Here is a 20,947-nt window from a genome sequence, read left to right on the forward strand (position 1 = left end):
GTGAATTTGTGGTTACATCACACAAAAAAAAATTAAATTGTGGTCATGAACTAAAAATTAGTATTTTCAATTATGGAAGTAAGATAATTATATCATGTGGGATAGCATATGAATGGGCTTCACCTATGCATTCTAAAACAGATTTCTATTTATTTTTATGCATCATAGTTTTTGAATTATCCTGCAAAATGTCGAAAAATACGATTGTAGTACGGAACCCTTATTGCGCGAGCCTGACTCGCACTTGGCCGGTTTTTTAAATAGAGATAGTGAGCAAACGAGCAGGCGGGCCATCTGATGTTAAGTGATTACTGTCGCCCATGAACAATTGCAGCACCAGAGGAACCGCCGATGCGTTGCCGGCCTTTTAGGAATTTGTTGGTCCGCCCCTTGAATAACCCCATGTTGTAATCTAGTGGGAGCACCGCCGATGGGAGTTGATTCCACAGTTTGCATGTGCGTGGAAAGAAGGGTCTGGCACAACGGACGGTCGGATTGCACCAGACACCCAGGTGGTGAGGGTGAAATTGCTTACGGTGGCGCGCGGTGCGGTTGTAGAAAAAGGTGGATGAAATGAGGTCAAAAAGCTCTTAAGAGCACTCCACATTATAAAGGCACGCATAGAGAGCTTACGTCTCTGCGGTGCTCCAGGCTTTCCAACGAGCCGGTTAGTTTGGGATCGTCAACAAGTCGAATAGCCCGGCATGTATCTGACTCAAACTTTTTGGAGTTTTGCGCGTTTCAAGTTTCAAGATCATAATCCTAATAACTTATTAGGGTATCAATTTATTAGGATTTCTGCGAGTCTGAGTATGATCTTTTGTCAAGGTCGATTAAGAATCGGTTGAACCGTACTTCAGTCATGCGGCCATGTGTGACGCCCTTTACAGTTACAGTTATCTACTTCAGTATTCGATCCCAGGCTTTGTCTCTCAATTTAATTTAGCGACGCCATTTCACTTTAATTCGATCCATTACATTTAGTTTACCTTTTTTTCCTTTTAGGACATGACATGATAACATCCTTATGACATTAGCTGATACTTACTTAGTTTCCTATTTTCCTTCTGAACGAAAATCGGTTTAACTAGATTATAGTCGAGCTAGATTTTAGCCTTATTCAATTTACGGTGCTTTTGCACTAATCCGATCTGATATTCTGCCAAACTTGAGATCTGCCCGTTCGCTCTCGTCGTCGGCCCATATGGACGTTTACAGATAAATAATAATTTGTTTCTGCGACGTCATTATGAAAAAAATACAACGATATAATATCAACAATTTTCGCATATTTTGCTTTTTTTATATCTATATATAGTTATCTTCGGAAAACAATGGTTTGGTTTTCCCACGTATAAGTAAGTAGCGGTATACGGATTTTTAAAACACGCGTACGATGTCACGGTTATGATACAGGTAATAGGTAGGAACCTACATTATGTCATGCAAGGTTATGTGTAGATAATAAAGTGGTATTGTATTGCTTTCAATAGCAATATCGGTTTACGATAAATTCAGGAAGCAATTGGTTCCTAGGTACTATTTCATGATTGCTTTAAGGTAAGTGATTGGGGAATTTAAGTTAGATAATAATAGAGGTAATAGGTACACAATGGTTTTATAATAAAAGTATAAATTTATAGATACTTATTGTTGGTATTTAGCAGTTTATTATTAGTTCAACGGTTAAAGGAACGGACGAGAGCTGGACGCTGACGCCCACCCGCTGCGCAGAAAAAGACAGTGGAGAAGAAGGCGACATTATGCTCACCTTCTCCCGCCTTAGGTATTGGGTGTAGAATGTAGACCTATGCCGGTTCAACATCAGGACGTCTGTCGCATCCGATATCCGGGATCCTGAGACGCCTTATACTTGACGCGGACGGTACCGCTGGGTTTTTTAGTGGGTATGCCGAAGGCTGTAAAAATTGCCATTGAGTCCCACATACCCGCCCTTGTCCAGGATGCGTAATTGGGTATTTTCCTACTTTTGAATTTGACAAATATTATTACTTTATTATAAACTAGGATAAAAATAATGACGTACGCTGAAAAAAATATTGAAATCCAACAAAGATTTACAAAGTTACAGGCATTTTAATTTTGGACTGGGAGGGTTTTGTAATCCCTTTCTCGCAAAACGAAAATTTGTATGAAACTGCACGAGGCTACTATGGCATTAGTAAGGTGTGACGTCAAAATGCTATATCGCTATCTCTGTTTAATCAGACATATTTACATATTTAAATGCTTATAACTTTTTTGTTATTTGATTGATTTAATTAATTTAAATCAGTTTTCGTCATTATCCTAGTTTATAATAAAGTAATTAAAAAAATGGAGTCAAATACCCAATTACATTTTTTTTCCCCCCCGAAAAGGCATAATTAATATGAAGCGCAAGCCTATTCTCACAATGAAAAAAAAATGTTGGTGTTCTTAGAAATCAGACTTCAAGTTCAATAAAACCATCTCAGTAACATCCCCAGTACCTATGGAGTACCCATGACCTAGACCTATTTACCTAAATAGCGCGGCCATCCATCACTGCTCGCTGTTGCGCGCGCGAAATACGTCGCTGTCAAACTTTGCATCCCTACGCTAAAGTTTCTCGATGTTTCCTAAAAGATTTCATACTCAATCATTTTATATTTACCCATTGAAGGGATTTAAGTGTTTTACAAAGATTACGTGAAGTTAGAAGTTATATATGATGCCCGCGACTTTGTTCGCGTTGTCGAAGTCGCAGGCATCAGCATCTTGAAAATATATTTCTAAACTAGCTTATGCTCGCGACTTCAAACTACACAAACTTCAAACCCCTATTTCACCTCCTTAGGGGTTGAATTTTCAAAAATCCTTTCTTAGCGGATGCCTAAGTCATAATAGCTATCTGCATGCCAAATTTCAGCCCGATCCGTCCAGTAGTTTGAGCTGTGCGTTGATAGCTTAGTCAAGCAGTCAATCACCTTTTCCTTTTATATCTGTTGCATACCATTAGGCAATTTATGCTATGAGGGGCGGGTGGGACGTATCCGTGTCGGACACAAGTCCCATAAAAATTTATGTAATAAAAAAACATATTTCGTCAAAATTTGTTAAATGGATGGGCTGTGAGAAAGTAAGATAGATAAACAGCTGCGCGATTGCGGGAGAATGATAGCTACAATGTCACGATCGCAATCACCTCTGATTGGTTGACGCTCGCTCACTATTGGCTACAATGCATTGTTGCAACAAGAATTGCACAAATTCAGCCAATCACAACAATTGAGATTGTAATAATGATTGATGCAGGTTTTAGGCAATCGCCCTACAGATAGACGGACACGGTTTCGCGAAATATTAGTATGGATAACATAAGCGTGTTATTTTGGGAGTGTTTACTGACCCGAGAACGAAACGATTAGATTGAGTAATGTGTAGTAGTACGTACCTATACAAAGCTGATGCTTGCGACTTTTATTTTATACTAAGTAGCTGATGCCCGCGTGGATTTAGGTTTTAAAAATCCCGTGGGAAGGGAAATTAAATATCACTCGCTTTAACGGTGAAGGAAAACATCGCGAGGAAAGCTGTATGCCTGAGAGTTCTCCATAATGTTCTCAAAGGTGTGTGAAGTCTACCAATCCGCACATGTGGTAGACTATGGCCAAAACCCTTCTCACTCTGAGAGGAGACCCGTGCTCTGTAGTGAGCCGGAGATTGGTTGATCATGATGATGATGAATACAATTTGTAAGAGCAAACTGTCTGTACTTAATGAGGTACAAGTTTTCGCCTTATTGATCGCTAAAACAGTAACAGAACTTAGATACATAAAGGACATAGGTAATTAAATAAACGTATTATATATCACTTGTATAGACTGTAAATTTATATAATACAGGAGTGTTTGTATCATGTTTTGATGTTCTTTTTTTATACATGTGTATCAAAAATACACATAAGTATCTATTACTTACTAGATGATGCCCCACAACTTCGTTTTCGTGGACTAACGTTTTTTAAAAATTCCGTGGGAACTCTTTAATTTTTAGGGTTCCGTACCTCAAAAGGAAAAACGGACGAAAACCCTTATAGGATCACTTTGTTGTCTGTCTGTCTGTCTGTCTGTCTGTCTGTCTGTCTGTCTATCTGTCTGTCTATCTGTCAAGAAACCTACAGGGTACTTCCCGTTGACCTAGAATCATGAAATTTGACATGTGGGTAGGTCTTGTATCTAACATTAGGGGAAAAATCTGAAAACCGTGAATTTAGGGTTAGATCACACAAAAAAAATTAAATTGTGGTCATAAACTAATAATTAGGATTTTTAATTTTCGAAGTAAGATAACTATATCAAGTGGGGTATCATAATATGAAAGGGCTTTACCTGTACATTCGAAAACAGATTTTCATTTATTTTTAGACTTAATAGTTTTTGAATTATCGTACAAAATGTCGATAAAATACGATTGTAGTACGGAACCCTCAGTGCGCGAGTCTGACTCGCACTTGGCCGGTTTTTTCGGTTCAACTGTTGGGCCGTGACAAGCTGACAGATAGACAGACACATTTTAATGTAAACGGGTACATACCACGATTAATTTTTGTTTTTATTTGTCCCCGTTATATACATTAAAACCCGTACCCGTTTGTACCCGTTATATACATTAAAATATGTCGTTAAACCACGAAATAAGCTTAAAATCATTAGACAGACACACTTTCGCATTTACAATATTACGATTAGTATGGATAATATCTTTACATAAAACTTTACATGTTCTAAATTTCATATAATGACTCAATAAAGGTTGACTTGTATTACGCTTAATAATAGATACACGACACACATGACACCACAAAGCCTGCTTCAAAATTCCGGCTATGTTTACCCAACGAGGTCCATCACATTCACAATTTCATACGCAGCCCTGGAGGCTGCGCTACGCCTGCTACGCTAGTAGCTAGGCTGTAGGATATAAGGCAGTTTTGCCGGGACCTTTGCCTGAGGCGAGCGTTCTACGCACGACTCTTTGTCTATGGAAACGAATTCGAAAATCGAACCATTAAATCGAACGTTTAGAAATTGTGCTCATTTCATATTTTTTTTTAATCTAACTACTTTTTAAAGGTTTAAAGGATGTAAAAAAAATAAAAAAAAATGCAACGGTTTTTCCTTGTGTTTAAAAATAAACTCAAGTTCAGTGCATAGTTTATCAGGAGAGTGCCTAATAATATGTAAATATGTAAGTATATTGACGTCTGTGCTTTTTCCCTCGTTACTTTATTCATGAAGGCCTTACCAATACTTCAGTTTTAGAGTTCTAAGTCTGACGTCAACTAATGATAGCTCTACAAAGTCAACTTGGCTTTTCTCAAGGAGACGGGCGTGTTTGTTGTTACTTACTTATTTATTCTATGACAAATTTATACGGAATACCAATTTTTATATTAAGAAGATTACTATTTAAGGGTGAAATAATTTGTCTGTCTTCCTTTAGACACCTACCAATACAACTAAATATATTTTTAAAAGTTTATACATTCATTGTTCTATCTTACTAAAAGCTTATGTGCGTTTATTTGTTTGTAACATCTTTACCTCACTACCTCAATCGATTTTAACGAATCAGACGATTCAAATAAGCGCTTGTAAAATTTTATTTGAATAAAAATCTTTTTATTTTGTGTCAAAGCTTATACTAGTACATTACTACCTGGAAAAGGACATAAACCTACTTTTTAACCTGGGAAAATAAATCAATTCCACGCCATTTAAAAAATAGTCATTTATTGCCTATATCGTCATTATGAATTAACTGATGCGGAGAGGGAGGGAAGGATTCAGGGGAAGGGGGGTTATTGTGAGCTACGTTTTACTAAAGTAAATAATTTAATGACGTCCATGTAGTAAAGGATCGTATCTTACCCTAATAAATCATCTCGTACAACTTTGCCCTAAGGCTTTAATATTATCTATTCTAAAAACCGATAGACGTACGGGCCGTAAACCCAAGGAGGAAGGCGGGGGCATCCCATAGGTAAGCCCAGTGAGGTAACTGTACCGCTGAGACAGCATAGTAGTATGCAAACTGCGTTCCTGTGCCGGCTCATCATAGCGTTGACGGGTCCGCTGGGTTTTAGTGGGTATTCTGGTGTGTTACAGTGAGTCCCACATACCTCCCCGGAAGAAACGTGGTCTACTGCGTTGCTTTCGAGGAGGATGCGTAAAAAGGGGTCCCAAGGTGCTAGAACAGCGATCTCGCACCAGAAAGCGTACCACCAGGTAGACAGATACTTACCATCACACAGAGAGTTATGTAATACAACCTTGTCTACCAATCCGCACATGGCCAGCGTGGTAGACTATGGCCAAAACCCTTCTCACTCTGAGAGGAGACCCGTACTGTGCTCTGTAGTGAGCCGGTGATGGGTTGATCATGAATACAACCTTACAGCTCGAGCTTATATATACTTTATTATTATAAAGAGGTCCGCTGTGCCAGATCCTTCTTTCCACGCACATGCAAACTGTTGAACCAACTCCCATCGGCGGTGTACCCACTAGATTACAACATGGGGTTATTCAAGGGGCGGACCAACAAATTCCTAAAAGGCCGGCAACGCATCGGCGGTTCCTCTGGTGCTGCAAATGTTCATGGGCGGCGGTGATCACTTAACATCAGGTGACCCGCCTTGCTCGTTTGCTCGCTATCTCTATTAAAAAAAAGGTACTTAAAGTTAATAAGTTTGTTTGTAGGAAGTGATCTCTGGAACAACTGAACCGATTTTGCAAATTCTTTCACCAGTAGAAAGCAATATTCCTGAGTGACAAGCACTATATTTTTTTTAAGTAGAGATCCCTACGAAAATTGTAATAAGCTACCCTTGCGAAGCCGGGGCGGGTCGCTAGTTTTTAATATAGCTATGACACATGACAGACGGACAGATCGCGCAGCAATGTAGCGGAACATTGCTGCCTAGCTCGGAATGTATGTAATCTCATATTATAAGCTTATAGAGATTGTATGGGGACCACTAGTGCCGCGACAGCACTGTTGCGGCAGCACTGCTGCGTACAGCGTGGTTCAGAATCATACCATAAGACTTAGGGCTTTTTTATATTGACAGGTATTTCAGGTAATTTAGGGTTAAATCAAACTTTAGGGGGGTCGACCCTCTTTTTCATACAAATAACTCCCCCAACAAGGTATTAAACTGACAACGCGTCAGAATTCCATCGAATTAAAAATCAGAAATGTATAAAAAGTTGAAAGCGCACAAGTGCGGCTATTAGACCATAGACTTAGACAAAAGCTTTCTCCATTGTTTGATGAAGGCTGTTAGAATCGCAGTACCCAAACAAAGGTCTATCAGATACTATAAAGTAAATTAAAAACACAAATTGCCTCTCGCGGTGTAATTTATGTGTCATTGCGTTATATAGCAGAGATTAAAACGGGTACCGCCTTAATTTATTGATGTCATCTTAAAGACTTGCAAGCATAGAGATACCATTACTAGAGGATCAAATCTGACACATCAATGCAGATGAATGTCGGTATGACTTTATGTTGGTGCCTACGGCTTAGGCCCCGCCTCGAGCAAAAAGATCATGTTGACAAAACTAAGTGATCATTTATATTAAACTAGCATATTCCCGCGACTTCGTCCGCTTGGACTAGGTACACAAATTTCGAACCCCTGTTTTACTCCTTTAGGGTTTGAACTTTCAAAAATCTTTTCTAAGCTGATGTCTACGTCATAATAGCTATCTGCATGCCAAATTTCAGCCCGAGCCGTCCAGTAGTTGGAGCTGTGCGTTGATAGCTCAGTCAGTCAGTCAGTCAGCTTTTTCTTTTATATATACTTATATAGATTTGTGTTAAAATTTTATTTCTCTACTCTACTTATAGATTACAAAAAATCTATGAGAGGGGTAAATCTCTCAACATTGGGCGTAGGTACAAACTTACATATTCATTATTCATCGTACCGAACCCTTTCCACGCGATTTCAACTCGCACTTATGCAGCGTCTTTTTAAGATGTTTCCATTTCTAGAACATCCTCAAATAACAAACAATCTCTAAAAATAATGGAATTTCAATAGTACGCCAAACCAACCAACCATCTCGCTTCGAAAGGGTTCTTACTAGATTTTTACCATATTTTAACATGGGGTTATTCCGTGGGGTTATTCAAGGGTCAGATCAACAAATGCCCAAATGACCGCAACGCATTGGCGGTTCCTCTGGTGCTGCAAATGTTCATTGGCGGCGGTAATCACTTAGCATCAGGTGTTTGCTTGCTATTTTTATAATTGGGTATTTCCTTTTATATATTTTGGGACTTCATCAAAAATAATTTATATCTCAGTGGTTATTAAATAGTGGGTCTTCCGAAATACGCCAAATCCACGTCCTTTGTTAGTTTTAATTGTAATAACCATTTTAAATTGTCGATTAAACTTTAAAAGTACGAGTACAAGTTCATAGAATATCGCATACTAAGCGCGCGTTTTGACGTTTGATAAAAAGTTACTGATTTGACTAAGTAGTTGTCAAATACCGTATTATACACAAAAGCAGGTCAACTCTCTAGGTTAACTGGTGCGATTCATACGCATAATTTGTTCTTAAAATTCAAGGGCACATTTCAAGTTGGATATTTGCAGTATTCAGCCGTAAGACATTTGGAAATGACGCGGGAAAATTTAATGAGCAAGAAAATATGTGAAGGCAGCTAGCGTGAACATTCCTACGTACAAATAAAACTCTCAAGTGTTAATGTGACGAGCTGATGTGCTCGATATCTGATAGACGTGGAAGTTCAATTCAAATTCAGCACAAAAAATCTGCTTATAGTCCCCCGAATGATTGCAGATAATTACAAGGAAAAAACCGGCCAAGTGCGAGTCAGGCTCGCGCAACGAGGGTTCCGTACTACAGTCGTATTTTTTCGACATTTTGCACGATAATTCAAAAACTATGATGCATAAAAATAAATAAAACTCTGTTTTAGAATGCACAGGTGAAGCCCTTTCATATAATATCCCACTTGATATAGTTATCTTACTTCGAAAATTGAAAATACTAACTATTATTTCATGACCACATTTTAATTTTTTTTGTATAATGTAACCACAAACTCACGGTTTTTAGATTTTTCCCCGAATGTCTGCTATAAGACCTACCTGCCTGCCAAATTTCATGATTCTAGGTCAACGGGAAGTACCCTGTAGGTTTCTTGACAGACCGACAGACAGACAGACAGTCAACAAAGTGATCCTATAAGGGTTCCGTTTTTCCTTTTTAGGTACGGAACCCTAAACAAATAAAACTCTAACGTATTTGAAGTTGGCAAAAAGTTACTGTAGGTACGTAATAATAATTATTATCGACTTAAAAATTGGTGAAGCGCGAGTCGGACTCGTACACGAAGGGTTCCATCGTACAAGAAATATAATACTTTTCAATTTTTTTTAGTGTTGTAACCATAATTTCACAATGAACCAAAAGCTTCATTTGCTATAATCCGCCGAAACAGATCAGATCTGTATGGTGCAAGTGCAACATGCACCGCCCGCCCTCCCACTGCAAACATGCAGGAAAAACCAGCTACCAAGCAAGCAATACGCACCACCACCACGCAGCACCACTGAAATCCCAAAACACACTCGACGCAAAGGAAATATGCACCTAACTATCTTTACTAAGGTAGTAGTGACACTAACTAACCAAAATACCTACACTTACTAACTTACACTAACCTAACCTATAACAGTAGAGTCTAACTTCTCTCTCTCAGCATTCTGAGAAAGAGAAGTTAGGGAAGTGTTTGATGATAGTTTACCACGTTGCAGCTGGCCAAGTGCAGGTTCGTAAATCACACATCACACCTTTGAGAACATTATGGAGAACTCTCGGGCATGCAGGTTTCCTCACGATGTTTTCTTACCGTTAAAGCAAGTGCACATGACTCCGAAAAGTTATAGGTGCGTGCTTGAGATCGAACTCCTGACCCCCCGACTAGGAGGCCGACCTCTTAATCACTACGCTATCACCATCATGAGACCTTTCGCCGGCTCACTATAGAGCACGGGTCTCAGATTGAGAGGGGTTTTGGCCATAGTCTACCACGCTGACCATGTGCGGATTGGTAGACTTTACACACCTTTGAGGAAATTATGGAGAACTCTGAAGCATGCAGGTTCCCTCACGATGTTTTCCTTCACCGTTGAAGCAAATGATATTTTAATTCTACTTAAAACGCACATAATATCCGGGATCGAACCGCCGACCTCCGATTAGAAGGCGGACGTCCTAACCACTAGGCTATCACTGCTTCTAATTAAATATGGTAGAGGAAAAATGTAATAGAAGTAAGCGAGAAAACTTTTAGACGTTTAATTCAAAAGGAAATAGTAATATGATGGGTAATAATATGCACATTTATATGCAGACAGGGAGCATGGATAATATGCAAAGAGCGTGACCATCGTTACGTGTCTAGTGATATGAATCTCTTACGGCAGAACTCATCAGGGGGCACCGCAGTGCACTCGCCAAGACGAGCCAATATGATTAGTCAGATATGCCCGTCCGGGGTCCTTTTTCAAACGGCTTCTGCTGGCGACTCGTCGACGCGGCTCCAAGATTGCGAGCTGCACGCGCTGCGCGCAGAATTTTCAATAAATGTTCAACACAAAAGCATTACATAAACATTATTTTTACTAAAAGAAAACGGCAAGTACTCGTGCACTGAGGGTTCCGTACTACAATCGTATTTTATCGACATTTTGCTCGATAAATCAAAAACTATTATGGTTAAAAATAAATAAAAATCTGTTTTAGAATGTACAAGTAAAGCCCTTTCATATGATACCCCACTTGGTATAGTAATCTTACTTTGAAAGTTTTAAATAGCAATATTTGTTCATGAACACATTTTAATTTTTTTCTTGTGATGTAACCACAAATTCACGGTTTTCAGATTTTCCCCCTCATGTCTGCTATAAGACCTACCTTCCTGCCAAATTTCATGATTCTAGGTCAACGGGAAGTACCCTGTAGGTTTCTTGACTGACAGACCGACAACAAAGTGATCCTATAAGGGTTCCGTTTTTCCTTTTGAGGTACGGAACCCTAAAAATAGTTTTAAACAACAACCCTGCCTGCGACGCGAAAGTCACACTAAGAGGGGGGCTGAGGTGGGGGTGGAGGTGGCTTCAAATCATCTCCCGACGTCTAGGACTAGTCGAACTAGGAATAGTATTCTCGTTTCCCCTTTACTAAGCGTGAAGTACAGTTTGTGCTAAGGGCGGTTTCAGAATAGCGTTTTATACGCGCGTATAAGCTCGTTTTTGGAAGCGCATGTAGGCGCGTATAGGCGCGCCTTTTGGCACACGCTCAACTCGTACGAGCGTTGACGCGCTTCTAAGCTCGTATCGTATAAGCGCGAACCGCGAGAGACACCTCCCCGCAACACCACCGCGGTTCAAGCGAACACGCCGAAATATGCCCGTATTTATGCCCGGTTTTTTGAAGCGCGTAATGTAGCGCGCGTGTAAGCGCGCATGCTGAAACGACCGTATACGCGCAAAAGTCTGAAACCGCCCTAAAAGTGGGTAACGACTTCTATAGATAAAATTGGTAACGGTCCGTCTTATTTTGAAGTAGGTATATGATTGTATGTGTCGTTTTACTTATAGGTGAACACCGCGCCAGTAGTATATCACTATGTATGTAGTCTACGCATATATGCTACTAATTTGTATGCTGTCCGTCCGTCCATCCGTTTGTCGGGCGGGCTGTATACAGAATCATGTATTCCTGTTGCCACTATAACTAAAAATAATAATAATTTCAAAATGGCCGCTATGATTTAACAGAAATTAAAAAGTGTTATTTCTTGCACGACGATACGGAACCATTCGTATGCGATTCCGAATCGCTCTTGACTGATTTTTATATAAAATACGAATACGAAAGCATTAATAATTTTGAAGTTGATAAATAAAGCTATAACAACCAACAATGAAAAACATATTTTATGAACGATTCAAAAGAGCTCGTTAAATTCTATTTGAATGATCATAATAAGTATATTTTGAATTTAATTTGTAATTCAAGGAACTGTACAAAAGGAAGCTCTGCCACCCTCCGTCACGTTGCCAGTTTACATTATATTATTACACCATCACAAAAGGTTTTCTAACTTTCGAGTTCGAGGCTTCACTAAAATTTTTCTAACTTTTACAAAAACTCTATTGTGATGACGGATTATTCAAATTACGACAAATAGGTTAAAATGAAAACCATTTTTTAAGTCAAAAAAGCTTTTCAAGTGTTTCCGCAATGCATAGCGTACAAAACTCGGGTCAATGCCCCGCCTACGACGCGGCATTGACTCCGAGTGGCCTACTTACGCAATGTTCTTTGACCTGTATCGTCAGTAAGATGTTTTATTTGCAATACATTGTAAACTTTTACAAAATATCATATCAGTAATCATCAATACTATCACCTGTCTTTGTTTTTGCCAGCGTTCTAATTACCTACTAAAACTTTTTTTAATCAAAACTTATGTTGTAGGTAGTTTTTAATATCGGCCTAAAATTCGTTATCATATTAGTATTTTTCCTCCTCTTTAGTCATCGATATAGAATTTGGGTTGAAATTTTGAGAAGCGAAAAATTGAGAAAACTAATTAGAGTTGATAGAAGCTTATGTAAATATTACAAAAGAAAAATAAAACAAAACCTCTAACTATGACAGTCTTAGAAATCTAAATATATAAAAGGAAAAGGTGCCTGACTGACTGACTGACTGATCTATCAACGCACAGCTCAAACTACTGGACGGATCGGGCTGAAATTTGGCATGCAGATAGCTATTATGATGTAGGCATCCGCTAAGAAGGGATTTTCGAAAATTCAACCCCTAAGGTGGTGAAATAGGCGGTTGAAAGTTGTGTAGTCCACGCGGACGAAGTCGCGAGCATAAGCTAGTCTAAATATATAAAAGGAAAAGGTGACTGACTGACTGACTGACTAATCAATCTATCAACGCACAGCTCAAAATACTGGACGGACCGGGCTGAAATTTGGCATGTAGATAGCTATTGCTACGTAGGCATCCGCTAAGAAAGGATTATTGAAAATTCAACCCCTAAGTGGGGGAAATAGGGGTTTGAAATTTGTGTAGTCCACGCGGACGAAATCGCGAGCATAAGCTAGTTAACAATAAATGTTTACAAACTTAGTTATGCTGTTTGCGTTGCAAACGGATTTGTTTTATGATAATTTAACCGAACAAGAAAGTAATAACTTTCATTCCGAGGTATAAGTAGAACCCTCAGTGGGCTAGTTTGACTGGCACTTACCAGGGTTTATTGTTTTTATTAAAACCAGTAAAAATTCCAGTTTTATAATCGGCATCTATAATTTTTTTAGGATCGTAATAACTGCGAACGTTTTCCCTTGGGCAATTTGCATAATTTTCTCCTGAATGAAATTAATGTTACGTCGACACTCCATGGGTACGTGCATGCTTTTATATTTATCAGTATCAACCGCTAGACGTCCACACTTAGAGGTCTCTTATAGGGACTTCCAGACGCCACGGTCTTGTGCCACCTAAAGCCAGCGGCTCCCTGCGACTCATTTCATGTCGTCTATCTACCTAGTGGGGGCTCTTCCAAATCAGCGCTTTTCGGTGCAAGGTTATACAACGTTAGTTTTAGTATATTACGCAAAACCTGAAAGTAGTTTGTTCAGAATCAGTAACATAATTGATTGCAATCATTTTTACAACGCGTTATAATATTTTGTAAAAAATTTGACGACCTCCCTGGCGCAGTGGTGAGCGCTGTGGTCTTAATAGTGGGAGGTCCCGGGTTCGATTCCTGGCAGCGGTTTGGAATTTTATAATTTCTAAATTTCTGGTCTGGTCTGGTGGGAGGCTTCGGCCGTGGCTAGTTACCATCCTACCGGCAAAAGCCGTGCCGCCAAGCGATTTAGCGTTCCGGTACGATGCCGTGTAGAAACCAAAGGGGTATGGGTTTAATAAAAACAGCTATACCCCTTCCAGGTTAGCCCGCTATCATCTTAGACTGCTGAATCACTTACCACCAGGTGAGATTGCAGTCAAGGCTTGTATCTGAATAAAAAAAAAAAAAAAAAACTTTAAAATCCTGCAAGTTTAGACACCTAGTAGTTGAATGACCGCATGCATCAGTTGATTCGAGCCGTGCAAACGGCAGCGCGCACGATCGACGCCTGCTGTCTCGTTCGCTCATACCCGCGCGCTTGGGGTGACCATGTTTTTGCGATGACAACGACTCAACACAACAAGCTTATAACTTCGTAAATTTTCATTAAATATTTTTTAAATTGTGTTTGTACCTACATATTCTTTATGTGAAAATATTCGATACGTGTTTCGGCTTTTGCGTTAACTAAAACTAACGTTGTATACAGCACATTGGGTGGGACCCCAGCGTCTATCAGTTTTTCGAACTATGTGCTCTGCCCATTGCCACTTCAGCTTCCCAACCCGTTGAGATATGTCGGTTACTCCAGTTTTCCTATAAATTTTCACATTTCTGATTTGACGTGAGAATGAGAGAGATAACACTTAAGCTATTACAAGGAGAGGAGTTAATTAAATTTTTAGGCCTCAGCGCCTTAGCAGGCGCGAAGAGCTGAATTGCCAATTATTGCGTCATAAGAACAGTCGCTATTTATTCAAAAAGCTTTGTGGAATGAACCTTCTCTACAAGAAGGTATTATTAATTATTTTTCATCACACCAATTCGAAAAACGAAAATTGGCATTACAGGACAGCAGGAACAAAATTCTTTTTTGTTCATAAGGGAGTTTGAACTTTCTCTCTTCTGATTGGTCCACGTTCGCGCTTCGTATGAGTGTTTTCTTTTTTCTCATAGATAGTGATGAAAAATAGTGTGAGTCACGCGGGGCCACAATATTTTGTTCACGGGCGGCGAACTATTGTGATACTATTAGCACAGAGATGACGCCCTTACGTGGCTTTACCTACAGAGTACAGTACGCTTAGTATAGGATTTTAGGTCTCGCCAACGTTGCTAGAATTCGAAAGTCGAAACACAATAACGTCAAAGCAAAATGGACCTAAAGAGCCTTGAATTGTAGTTAAAAATTCAATGCTGATTTTAATTTCGCAACGTTTCCGCTTGAAGCGCTGACTATAGATATGTAGACAAACTTGAGCTTTAAAATAAGGCACTTAAAGATCCAGTTTACTATAACGCGGAAGTTTTTCGACACTCGAATACTATCAACGTTGGTGAGACATAAAATCTCGTACTGAGTACTGAGCGTACATATCTACCCAAACGACTGATCCACTCTTCACTGCTAAGAAAAATAATTAAAGTTTGTTCTGCCGACTTCTGCCGGTCGTTATAATCCCTCCTCCGTCTTACCCCTTTACCCTGGCAGGATTGCTCTGTCTAGCCGTCGCCGCTGACCTATGAAGTATTATTATTATACCTACCTACAATTTATTTTTACCGCCACAAGAAGGAAAATAACAAGACAAGTACAGAAAACATTGTCATTTTTGTGAAGTAGGATACAAAAGGAGGCCTTATCGCTTATTAGTGATCTCTACCAATATCTCTCTTGGCTATGGTATGAGTTTAGTGTTTGTTTGTGACACCAAAAATTCCATATATACGCACGAAACGTTTTGCGTCATCAATCCTCATACGGATGACTAAAGTTTGAAATACTCATCCGCGAGCTGTGTTTCCTACTAATTACAATCTGGGTATCTTTTAAACAAGAATGAATACTAAATAGGCATCTTCTAGGTAAACGCGTCTCGGGCTTTCCATCCGGTATGATTGTGGTCAAGCGTGAATTTTATGATGAACTAGATGATGCTTGTGTAGATTTGGATTTACAAAAATGCCCTTCTCCGGGATATAAGCTAACTCTGTACCAAATTTCATCAAAATCGGTTAAACTGTTGGGCCGTGAAAAACTAGCAGACAGATAACCACACTTTCGCATTTATAATATTAAGTATGGATGGATAAAAAATGAAATGCTATATTTTGTTACGCTCTATCTCTTAGAGATCTAGGAAGGAAGGGCCTTTAAGCTAAATGCATAACATAACAAAGCTCGAAGCTCAAGTTGAAGCTTGCTCGTCGAGCATGTATCTGCGTGTGGATCCACATTAAGAGTTATTAAAATTAGTAAAAGGGAAGCTGAGTAATTGACGGCTACACCATTTTGTAGAATTTGATGAGGGAAGAATCAATAATTCAAATCAGCAAAATCTTGGTTCTGAAATGTTCAATGAATGATGAATTTAAATCAAATCTTAAGCCGGTGGCGTTAGCGGTTCATTTTATCGTCGATTTCATTCTTGATTCCGAATAGATGAAGCGTTAACAAATGAATCTGAAGGGACTTTTTTGATTAAAATTTATCTGATGGCTAACCTGAGGTCGCGGACACAATAATTTTGCTCCCGTAAGTACATATAACTTACATGATTAACAAACGACAAATTTACTAATGTAAACACTCTTAAAGGTACATTTACTATAGTAAATTTGCTGTCAATTAATTACGTAAGCTACTTACATGAGGAAAAGTTACAGCTGCGTGACTTACATCGGCCTAAGATGATCTTATTCTATTCCTATTTCCTAAACTATAAATGGGAACTAGGAGCCAGAAGGGCATGTATTTACCGGTGTTCTTTTTTTTATTTTAGCGGTGCGAATGACCGAATAAGCGAATCGTATCTTGTTCGTCCTAATACAATTTTTCAATGAACGAGAATAGGCACGAAATGACGTAATTTTATTTTATCTGTAAATTGGTATAGGTACGTTGATCTATCTTTATCTTTTATCTATCGACGAGGTAGTCGCTCTGTATAAAACCCCCAGTTTACGTTGACCCAACGGGTTCGGCGAGTGTCGACTAAAGGCAAAAGTGTAAAGGTGAATGCTATTGGCGAATTGCAATAGGATTCTTGAATGCAAGGTGTATGAAAGTCACCCGGTTCAGGGTACTAGCTAAAAATCAGCGCTGTATGTTCTTGTGCATCAAGGCATACAGCATAACTCTGAGCTGGGACCCTTTTTCGGGTTGTGCCACACATGACAGTTTGTCCCGCGCATCTTTTGCTTGAAGCGCGTTGGGCTTATGCTCAGGTGGAAGAAGCGCCGGAATAACCAGCTCTTAGTTATAAGATGTGATGTGTGGCACAGTTTGGAAAATAAATGTCTTTTCTTTCTTTCGTTTCCTTTTCTTTCCATTGCTGGCCGCACATCCCACTCCTTCTCACACATAACTTCTTATTTGGCTCTGTTCTGTACAGCCTGGCTAGTAATCATCCTACTGAAAGAGATCCCACCAAGCAATTTAGCGATCCGGTACGATACCGCTAAGAAACCGATTAGGGATAGGTCAGGGTTTAAAAAACAGCTATACCGCTGGCAGGTTCCATCCTGCTTTAATCTAATATATAAACATACCAGAAGTGAAATTAAATAGGTATTAATCACGACGCGCAGAGGCTTATTGAGAGCTTTTTATAATACATATATATATATATATATATAATGCCGCCTTTTAAAACGGAAGTCACGTGATCTGTTGTGAGAAAGCCATCTTGAGTCGATTGTATAAATGCGGGGTGGTTGATGGTTTTTAAGCGATTCTCGTTCTGACTCGAAACTCGACCGACTATTAAATGCTTTTTGTGTTTATTTTGATTGAGTGGTTGCAATAGCAATTATTGTGCCCTATAGGTTATTATAAAAGGTTATATATATATATATAACCTTTTATAATAACCGGTTATATATATATATATTTATATATATATATATATATATATATATATATATATATATATGTATATATATATATATAACCTTTTATAATAACCTATAGGGCACAATAATTGCTATTGCAACCACTCAATCAAAATAAACACAAAAAGCATTTAATAGTCGGTCGAGTTTCGAGTCAGAACGAGAATCGCTTAAAAACCATCAACCACCCCGCATTTATACAATCAACTCAAGATGGCTTTCTCACAACAGATCACGTGACTTCCGTTTTAAAAGGCGGCAATTACAAGTGCGATAACAAAATCTAGTTACCTTTCGGTCGGATCACAGTTTGTACAGGCAAGCAATGGAATAAAAACATAAACTTTCGGCCGAGTGCATTCGCCGAGCGCGAGGCCAACTTATATTAGGGACATTAACACAGATACCGTACAACTTTTATTGGCTTAGGCTACATAATATGTCTTTGCTAGAGTTTACTATCTCTCCCTTGCAGCTGCGCCCGTCTATAATTTGGTTCCATCTCGGGTTTATCTCGGGTTCTATTGGCATAAAGCCGATGTATTACTTTTAGGAATATATCCTCGCGAACATTGTACGGTACGAGATATCTACTTATTTGCGTATTATTCGTACTTTCACGACGGTAACAGCTTCTGTGCGTGCAGATTTTATCTTGAAAATAGTTTCGCGACAATAGAGCCTAGAGATTCAGAGCCTCAATAGCTCAACGGGTAAAGGAGTAGACTGAAAACCGAAAGGTCGACGGTTCAAACCCCGCCCGTTGCACTATTGTCGTACTTACCTACTCCTAGCACAAGCTTGACGCTTAGTTGAAGAGAAAAGGGGAAAATTAGGCTAATATTCTTTAAAAAAAAAACAGGTACTTAGTATTATGTAATTGTAAGGTTTTTATAGTGTAGATTCCAAAAATATACAAAATTGTATATTTATATAAATACTAGCTGATGCCTGCGACTTTGTCCGTGTGCATTCAGGTTTTCGTAAGATCTTTTTTCTCATTCAAAACACATCGATTCTTTGCTCCGTTGCGACATGATTAAAGGACGAACCAAAAAACAAACTGACTCGCATTTATAATATAAGTAAGCTTGTGTAGAGTATAAATATATACAGTTCTAAAAACGTACTCAGTCTTTTTTTTAAATAAAAATGGCGATCAAAAGTGCAGGTGGGTCACCTCATGTTAAGTGATTATTTAAAAAAGAATATTAGCCATGTTAAATGACTAATGTTCCCTTTTCCTCTCCAGCTAAGCGTCAGGCTTGTGCTAGGAGTAGGTACGACAATAGTGCAAGGGGCGGGGTTTGAACCGTCGACCTTTCGGTTTTCAGTCCACTCCTTTACCGGTTGAGCTATTGAGGCTCTGAATTTGTTGGTCCACCCCTTGATGAACCCCATGTTGTTTTTTAGGTTTTGTTTTTGGAACTTCGTAAAGCTCTTAGGCTGCGATTTTATTCTGAATCCTGATAAGTAGGTATATTTCGATACAGCAGTGATATGATATAGATGTAAAAGTTTATCTATCTTTTATTTATTTAATTTTATTTTACACTTTATTGCACACAACACAAAGTAAACATTGAAAAAACACAATACAGGATCTTAATCTAATAGCTGTAGCATGCAAAGGCGGCCTTATCGCTAAAGCGATCTCTTCCAGGCAACCTTTGACGAAAGGAATCACGAAAGCACGGGTTGGTGCGGCAGCTGAAAATGGCCCTAGGTATATTATAATATTATAAATTAAACTACATACACAGTACATTCCAATAATACACAAATAATAATATATATAAATATATATACCTATATACATATCTCTATAATATACTACATAATTCTGCTTACATAGATAAATAATAGTTCTTCAAACGATTTTTGAAGGAGTTTAAGGATTTCGTCTGACGTATTTCAGCTGGGAGAGAATTCCAGAGTTTGACACTGTTAGTTACTCTTTTATTTATCGAATACGAGTAAAGCTTTGTATCACCCAGATATACAACTTTTATTGGCATTTTACGTAGCTTTACGAGAGCTATACTATTTATTAGTAGCTTTTGTCCGCGTGGATTAACATTTTTTAAATTCCGTAGATTTCCCGAGATTTCCGACCCTTTCCCCGAGATAAAAGTAGCCTAGATCACATTTGCATAGCTTTCTTGCTGCCTGCCAGAATGCCATCAAACTCCGCTGTCGTTTTAAAGCTTAGTCCAGAGAACAGACAGTGAATAAATGCGAAAGTGTGTCTGTCTGTTACTTGTCCGCGGTCCTACAGTTTTACCGATTTTGTAAAAGGCACTGAGATAGCTTGAATTTCGGAGACGGATATTGGCTCTCCGGATTTATCCCGGAAAGAAAAAAAGTTTTCACGCAATGTATGTTTTGCTTGTACGAAGTCTATGTATGTATAACAAAATATATTTTAATCCTCACTTATTTTTTATGTTTTTGATTTAATTTAATATTCAAACACCAGTTACATTACAATGCTAAAAGGCTCATCAGACATTATTTCAACCTATTGTACCTGCATTTTATTGAATAAAAAAAATCATTAATTCATTCATTCATTCATATTCAAAACCTTAATCCACGTGAATGAAGTTTCATGCACCACCTAGTAGGTAGCTTATAGCTTTACCAGTACGAAGGCCGATCATTAATTTCACTATGCTATGTCCGATCGGGATACTAAATCATTTAGTGGTAATGCTTTGCTGGTGGTAGGTAATTTGTAGCGATCGAAACTATGCGGTTTCAACTTGGAGTAAACACCCCACGGACCAATTAAACATACATAAATATAGCTATCTTTAGGTGTAGCTATATCTACAGTGCGACAAGGCTATCTTGGCGCGTGGCGAAAATCGGAACTAACGTTGCCGTCAAGTGTGCCCTTTGTTCTTGTTTGAATATTCTAAGCCTTTGTTCTCCAACAGCGCCTCCCTGTCAATGTCATTGAAGTGCCAAAAGAGCCTTGTTGCACTGTACTGCAGGGTTGTTGCGGATACCAATATTATGAATAGAATAGAATAGAATAGAATGTTTTTTTATTCATGTAAACTTTTTAAA

General features: G+C 38.7%; 1 protein-coding gene across 1 annotated transcript in view; it reads left to right on the forward strand.

Moving 5' to 3' along the window:
* The first annotated feature begins 4,987 nt into the window (after positions 1–4,987).
* Positions 4,988–20,947, forward strand: part of LOC138403332 (uncharacterized) — a 71,798-nt gene continuing 55,838 nt past the window's right edge. Inside the window, exon 1 of the mRNA XM_069503469.1 lies at positions 4,988–5,233. The gene's annotated coding sequence lies outside the window, so the exon portion shown is untranslated. The remainder of the gene's footprint in view (positions 5,234–20,947) is intronic.

The sequence above is a fragment of the Maniola hyperantus genome, chromosome 15 (assembly GCF_902806685.2).
Source record: "Maniola hyperantus chromosome 15, iAphHyp1.2, whole genome shotgun sequence".
Taxonomy (NCBI): Eukaryota; Metazoa; Arthropoda; class Insecta; order Lepidoptera; family Nymphalidae; genus Maniola; species Maniola hyperantus.